The sequence below is a fragment of the Hipposideros armiger genome, unplaced genomic scaffold (genome assembly GCF_001890085.2).
Source record: "Hipposideros armiger isolate ML-2016 unplaced genomic scaffold, ASM189008v1 scaffold_48, whole genome shotgun sequence".
Taxonomy (NCBI): Eukaryota; Metazoa; Chordata; class Mammalia; order Chiroptera; family Hipposideridae; genus Hipposideros; species Hipposideros armiger.
In genome coordinates, this window is record NW_017731398.1 from 214,581 (window position 1) to 221,344 (window position 6,764).

At 54.3% G+C, this 6,764-nt stretch overlaps 2 protein-coding genes across 20 annotated transcripts in view; one reads left to right on the forward strand and one right to left on the reverse strand.

Annotated features, from left to right (window-relative positions):
- The window catches only part of TICRR (TOPBP1 interacting checkpoint and replication regulator), a 144,885-nt gene that overhangs the window by 74,155 nt on the left and 63,966 nt on the right, over positions 1-6,764 (forward strand). For 14 of the 15 annotated variants that reach the window (XM_019640074.1, XM_019640081.1, XM_019640078.1 and 11 more), the window contains 2 exons: positions 422-581; positions 1,247-1,423. The gene's annotated coding sequence lies outside the window, so the exon portion shown is untranslated. The remainder of the gene's footprint in view (positions 1-421; positions 582-1,246; positions 1,424-6,764) is intronic. The other variant, XM_019640071.1, reaches the window with a different exon arrangement.
- Positions 1-6,764, reverse strand: part of RHCG (Rh family C glycoprotein) — a 44,114-nt gene that overhangs the window by 35,220 nt on the left and 2,130 nt on the right. The gene's annotated exons all lie outside the window — the stretch shown is intronic.

Here is a 6,764-nt window from a genome sequence, read left to right on the forward strand (position 1 = left end):
CAACATGGGCCGGTGAAGCAACGTCCTCCACAACTAGACTGAAGAACAAAAGGACAGCAACTTGTCTGTTCCCCTTCCCCCGATTCCCCAGTGCTGTTCCCCTCCCTCAATTCCCCAATAAAATCTTTAAAAAATAATAATAAATAAATAAATTGCACATTTGTAAAAGCCACGAATACCCCGTAGAACGCCCGAGGCTGAGCACCCAAAGAGGGTGCTAGGAACTTGAACGTGGCCCCACTGCACCGTCCTGGGGCACTGGGGCGTCCCTACTCCCTTGGCACAAGAAGCAGCCTGCTTCAAGACATCTCCAGATGCCACAGGAGCAGTGCCAGCAGGAGGGGCCGTTTATTATGTGCCTGCTGTGACCAGACCCTTTTCTAACATATTTTAACTCTCGACATATTCTAACTCTCAACAGAAACCCTGCAAGGTGGATATTGGAGCCCATCCTACAGATTAAGAAAATGAGTCCCCAGAGAGGCGGGGGAACAGGCTGGAGTTCAAACGCTGGGCTGACGGATCTCACTACACCACGCGCGGCTCCTCTCAGCAGAGCTGGAGGGAAGGCCTGATTTCAGGTACGTGCACCCTTTGACCCCGAGAAAGACATCTAAGCACACAGGAAGGGGAGTATGGAGGGTGGGGAGACATGAGCTGGGGAACTTTGAGGATGGAGCTAGTGGGGCACATAGGCCTCTGGAGTTATCTATTCCCAACGGGGCCATGAGCTTTATGATAGGGGTGAAGTCTTATTTTTAACTCAAGGAGTTAAAAATATTTTAATGCGAGGAGTGGGCACTCAGGGAGTGTTGCAGGAGGATGAAGGAAGGGGTGAATAATGTTCTTTGAGCACCTACTGTGTGCCAGGCACTTTCTAGGTGCTGGGATATACCAGTGAGCAAAAGAGGCAAAATTCCTGTCCTCATGGAACTTTCTTTTGGTTGGGGGGTAGGGAGTGACAAAAAGCAAACACATAAATAAGTAAGGTGTGTAGAGCCATGGAGAAAAATGGCGCCCCCTCCCCAAGTTGTACTATAGAAGAGAAGGCACATGTGACTTGCCCAGTAGTTAAAGCAGAATCAAGCACTTTCCTAGGTAGTTGAGGAGAGTTTGGTGGCCACTAGGGGTGATCGGGGTGGACTTCATGGAAGAGGTGAGCTGATCTAGGATTTGCAGAGCAGGTAAGCAGTAGCCCTTTTCCCCTCTGTCTTCTGGCTTTTCTTGTCTCATCCACCCCCTCCAGAGGACTCCAGGCCATCTCCCCACCTCAGCCCCGTACTTCTGCTGACCCACAGAAGGCTGGAGGTCTGGGCTTGTCCTCTGAGACTTCGGTTCAAGAAACTAGCTACTCAGGTTGATGGGGCTGGACAGGGGTTTAACTGAGGAGTCACCTACTTCCTCCAAAACTGTGGCTGCCCTGGTGAGTAGGGGTGATGAATGAAGATGACTGGCACAGGATGGCTCTCTCTCTGGGGAGAGAGGCAGGGCGTGGCAGTCACATTAGCCGGTTATGGGCTGAGCACCAAAGTGACTCAGATTATCCTGCTTTGAGGCGGGGTCCCCCCCACCCCCCCGCTTCCAGGCCCAATGGCCATGGTGAAAAGGCTATATAGGGATAGTCACTATGTTGCCCTTCCCTCTGCCCATCCCTCTTGGCAGGTCACCATCAGCACTCTTGGCCTTCTTGGCCTCATCCCGCAAGCCACCTGAGGTTGTGGCCAGGGCACTAGGCCAGGACTCAGAAGTTTTGGAGCTGGCCCCAGTTCCACAAATTTGGTCAGAACACACAACCTCTTGTGGGCCTTATTTCCTCCATCTGCAAAGGACGGCCTCCAGCCTGCCCTGCATGCCACCCTGATCTGATCAGCTGTGAAACTCCACAGAGAAACACACAGCATGGTGCTTAGTACCTGGACCCAGGGGTTTAAAGGGGCCAGGGTTCAAGTCCCAGCCCTGCCACTTCCTAGCTGGGTGAACTTGGGCAAGTTGCTTAACCTCTCTGGGCCTCCATTTCCCCATCCACACAACAGGGTGACTGTAGTACTCACCATTCAGAATGGTTGTGAGGGTTGGATGAGTCTAAGGCGTGTCATGCTTTTTACACAGAGTATGGTAGTCAGTGCTTTGAGGAAGCAGTTGTTCTTATTTGCATCTAGAAGTGAATGGGAAGTCCCTTGTTAAGTGTCATAAGTCTCACTGGGGCCTGCCTCCATGATGTGAATAATGATATTCTTCTCTGGTGCTCTCTGAAAAGTCTGCAGAGGCAGGGCTCAGGAGAGCGAGCCCCAGGCCCCCGCTAGGACCAGTGTGGCTGACCTGTGAGGTGAGGGGAGAAGACGCAGGCCTCTGTGCAAAACTCTCTCCTCTGACAACTTGTGGGATCCAAAATAAGGTCATCGGGCTGGCCGAGTGGCTCAGTTGGTTAAGAGCTCGCTCAAGAGTGTGAGCTCTGAGCAACAGCAGTTCGAGTCCAGCCCGAGCTGAGCAGCCGCTGAGCTGCCAACAGGTAGCAGGATGGCTCAGCTAAAAAAACAAACAACAAAAAAACCAAAACAAAATAAGGTCATCATTTGTGGGAAACTGGATATGCTGTGCTCCCTGATGGGATGATCTGAGAAGGACATAGTCTCATATGTGCTATTCGTGCCAAAACCGCATACCCTGAATTTAATCATGCAAGGCAGCAGACAAACTCAAAGTGAGGGACGTTTCTGCAAAACGACTGGCCTGGATTCTTGAAAACAAAATGAATTTCAGATTACCCTTATCATGCCCTCATATAAGACCTACAAGGTTACGTTTACTTATCTCTTTCCCCCAGTTGATTTCTGGCTGCGGGGGTCAGGGACCTGGTGAAGGGGCAGTGAGCGGTGAGGCCGGTCTGTTCCTGGCATAGGGCAGTTTGATGATCTAGATACCTTGTCCCCACAACTCCCTCTGTAGGAACTTAGGGTGGGCTGGGCTCTGGAACTAGAGAGCATTCCAGATGCCCCCCAAGGACTTTGAGATAATAGAATAAAGAAAGGAGAGGAACAAAGACCCTTGTAGCCATGCTGACTTCAAAAGTCCTTAGAGGGCTGGCCGAGTGGCATGTTGGTTGGGAGTTGGCTTGGGACACCAGCTCTGAGCAGCGGGGCCCCGATTCGGATCCCACATGAGGGCCAGTGATGCTGCNGGGGGCTGGCAGGGAGGTGAGAGGCACCCCAGGAAAAGGCAGCCTCACAGAAGGTGGGGGGCCTTTCAAGGAGAGGGCTGTCAGCTGTCTGGTGGCATAGAGGGGCCATTGGAGCAGGGGCAGAGCTGAAGAGGACTGGGGGTACCCTGCTGGGAAGGTATTTGCAGTCTCAGAGCTACCTTTGTTCTCCCGGTGGCCTGGGAGTCCTCCCCTTCCCAGCCTGTCCCCCTTCTGCCAGTCCTCTGTCCCCCCTGCCTCCACAGGTGCCCTGTCCTCTCTCTGACCCTCTGTGGGACTGTCCCTTCCCGTCCCCCCACCCCCACACACACCTTAGGGCACCTCCCCGGTTCATTCTCTTGCTCCCTTTCTCTTTGCCTCCCAAACAAGTCCTAATTTAGAGCCAAAATGTACCAGTTTATTAGTTGATGGTCCATAAAGTTTGGCGCTACCTAAAGTACTTTTAATCGTAATGGTTTGAAGGTCCAGACTGAATGGCCTTTGGCAGGGACATAACCTCTCAGACCTGCAGCCTGTATCTGTAAGGGGTCGGGGGGCGGGGAGTGACAGTGCTCAGGGGGTGCTCCCCTCGGAGGCTTGTGATGCATCTTTAGTGAAGGACTCCAACCTGGCACAGACCTGACTCTTTCACAACTGCTCAATCGTAGTAGCTACCGTTTCCCTTTTGGTCTTTGAAGACTGGCTAGCTTTGCATTGGGTTGGCAACCTATGGAGGGTCAGTGGAAGTTGGGGAGACACCTCTCCCCTGCGCCTTTCTTCCCTAGCCTGGGGTGCTCAAACAGCCCAGCCCTGAACCTGATCTCAACCTGGGATCCGGGATGGGGCAGGGTGGCGCCCTGACTGCCATTCCGGAGGGCTGCCACAAGGGGGCACCAGTACACAGCTGTTCTCACTCGCCCCTTCTCCACCCGCTTTCTAGCTCACTGTTTCCTCCCAGGATGAGTCCCCAGCGCAGCCGCCCTCGTCTCTGAAATCTGAGGACAAAGTTTCCTGCGCTGATGGGCCATGGCGGCTTTCGCCCTTCTGCCCTGACAGAGTGGTGCCCTGCAGTGGCCTGGGTCCTGCCCCTTCCGGTTCTCTGCCGGCCAGCCCAGCCTAAATGGTTTCCTTTGAGGCTGACTGGCCAGTCCCTCAATTCCCCAAGGCTCTGTGCCCACCTCACCCACACCTCAGATCCCACCACAGAACCACTCCATCCCTGCAAGCTCTCCTGGGGACATCGTCAGGGGCTGACAATGCTGTAGAGGCCCAGGGAAGCAGGTGGCCTGTGGGGGAAGGGCTTGGCTCCATCCCTACAGGTGCCACCGTGCAGCTGAGAGCATTAGGCAAATCTCTAACCTCCGTTTCCTGCACCATAACATAGGACCAAATAAATGTCACGCCTGGCATAGCATGCAAAAAAGGACTTGTAAATGGGGAGAGCCCAAAGCAACTGAAATGCTATAAGAGTTGAAACTAATATTCAGGGAGATATTCCTCCGTCACATCTCTAAAAGAGATGCGGAGCCTCTGCTTAAATATTTTCAGCGACGGAGCTCTCACTCCCTTACGAGGAGACTCGATACCGGCATTTACTGCCCTCTCACCTCATGGCAGGGGGTGTGCCCTGCCCTTCACCTGCCATCCTCAATCTCCCTGGAGATGCTGTGCGCTGAATAACATCCCCACTTCACGGATGAGCATACTGAGGCTCAGAATGGTTAGGGTGTTGGCTCACTCCATTTAGCAATGGACCCAGAGCGCTTGAATTCCAAAGTCCAGGCTACACTGCCCTCTGCTGGTGGGAAAGTGTGTCCTTCAGTAAAGGGTGTCCTTCAGTAAAGGGACCTGAATCAGGTACCTGCCTGGGCTCAGCATCATGAAACTCTCCCTCAGGGTTTGAAACTCTGGCATCCTCTGCCCCAGGCCACCGCCTGGGAAAGGTGTCCTGCTCCTCTCTCAGTCTCCCCAGGAGCCCAGGCTCTGATGGCGCCTCCTGGGGCCAACCTCCCCCGGACACTGCCTGTGGCCACGCAGGCCCCAGAGCACCAACCCATGAGGAAGCTTCATGTTCAGCAGCGGTGCCCTAAGCCAGGCCTCAGAGGGAACTGGCAGGGCAGGTCCCCAGCTGGCTCCATGCCTGCTGCCTGCCAAGGGACCCATGCCCAGGCAGCTGTCCTCAGACCTTCCTGAGTCCCAGCCCCAGCTGGCTGGAGCTGAACTCCTCTGGAAACTGAGATGCCCAGCGAGCTCCGCTAGTTCCCTGGGCAAGAATGAAGCTGCACAAGTGCTGGCAGCTAGGAGCCAAGAACCTGGAAGGTACCACAAGGGCTTGGGAACCTGGAAGGTACCAGGAGGCCACGTGTCCTCTAACTACCAACCACAGCCACCGCGACCAAGTGGGCCTGAAGAGCTTGGCCCGGGACTGTGTCTCAGATCCCCAGGACTCTTAACCCTGGCTCTCTGGTTTCCTAGCTGAGTGACCTTTGCAAGACATGTCCCCTCTCTGGCCTTAGTTCCCTGGTCTCCAAAATGGGGGGTCCTAACAGCACTTTCCTCATCGGCTGGTGGTGATAGTTAAAGGAGACAATGCGTGTTTAGATTGATTTGTGGCCACTGCCTCCTGCTCTTGCCAAGGAATTCTGAGGCCACGTTCTCTCCTACATTCTTCTCCTCTCTGTCACTTCCTGCTCAGATGAGTGACAACTCCCCAGTGCTCACAGGGGACATGGCAGGAGAAACTCAAGGCACTCCCTAATGGCTGAGGCTGTCTCACTCCCCCCCACACACACATCCTCCGTCCTATCCCTTTCACAGACCCTCCTCTGGGACCACACTGAGCCACTCAGCCCACCTCCCAGCTTCCAGCATGCTTTCTCACTGGGCCCCTGGGCCACCCCCTCTCCCCTCCCCGCCTCCCCACTACTTTCCAGGAAGCTGTCACACACCTCTTCTGCCCAGAGCGCTTGACCCCACTGAGGCCCAGGGTGCTGGGTGTACCTCTCTGCTCTCGACAAGTCTGGGAGCCCCTTCGGGCCAGAGACCCAGGGTCTTTACCTTGTTTGTCCAGAACGGCCATAAGCCCTCGTTTGCTGGGACAGTCAGGATTGATGCCTGAGTCCTGTCTAATTACTGCTAACGCAACTCTCCCAAGCCTTCAGTCCCAAAAATATCATTTGGTTGATAAATTGTACGGTCACCCTATAGATAAGTGATGGTTGTGTAAATGAAAATGAAGTATAAAAGGTGAGTGGGTGTGGAGGAGGTGGGGATAGGACTTGGGGAGACATACAGACTGCACCCCTCACTGGGGAGGTTCTGTAGCTCTGATTATAGGGTTCTGAGGCCTCCCACTGCCTGGACACATCCGGGGCCTATGAATGTCCATGGGAGGCCTGGCCCCTCATGCTGTACCCAGGAGCCAGCTCTATGGCTGAGAGAGAAGCAAGAGGTGGAGGGAAGGCATGGAACAGGCACAGGAGGGCCTCAAGCTTACCTGCTTCCCATTTGCTGGGTCCCCCCACCAAGAAGCATGTAAAGGGGAAGGGTGGATTTGGAGTCTAAATTCCAAGGCCACAGCTGTCAAGAT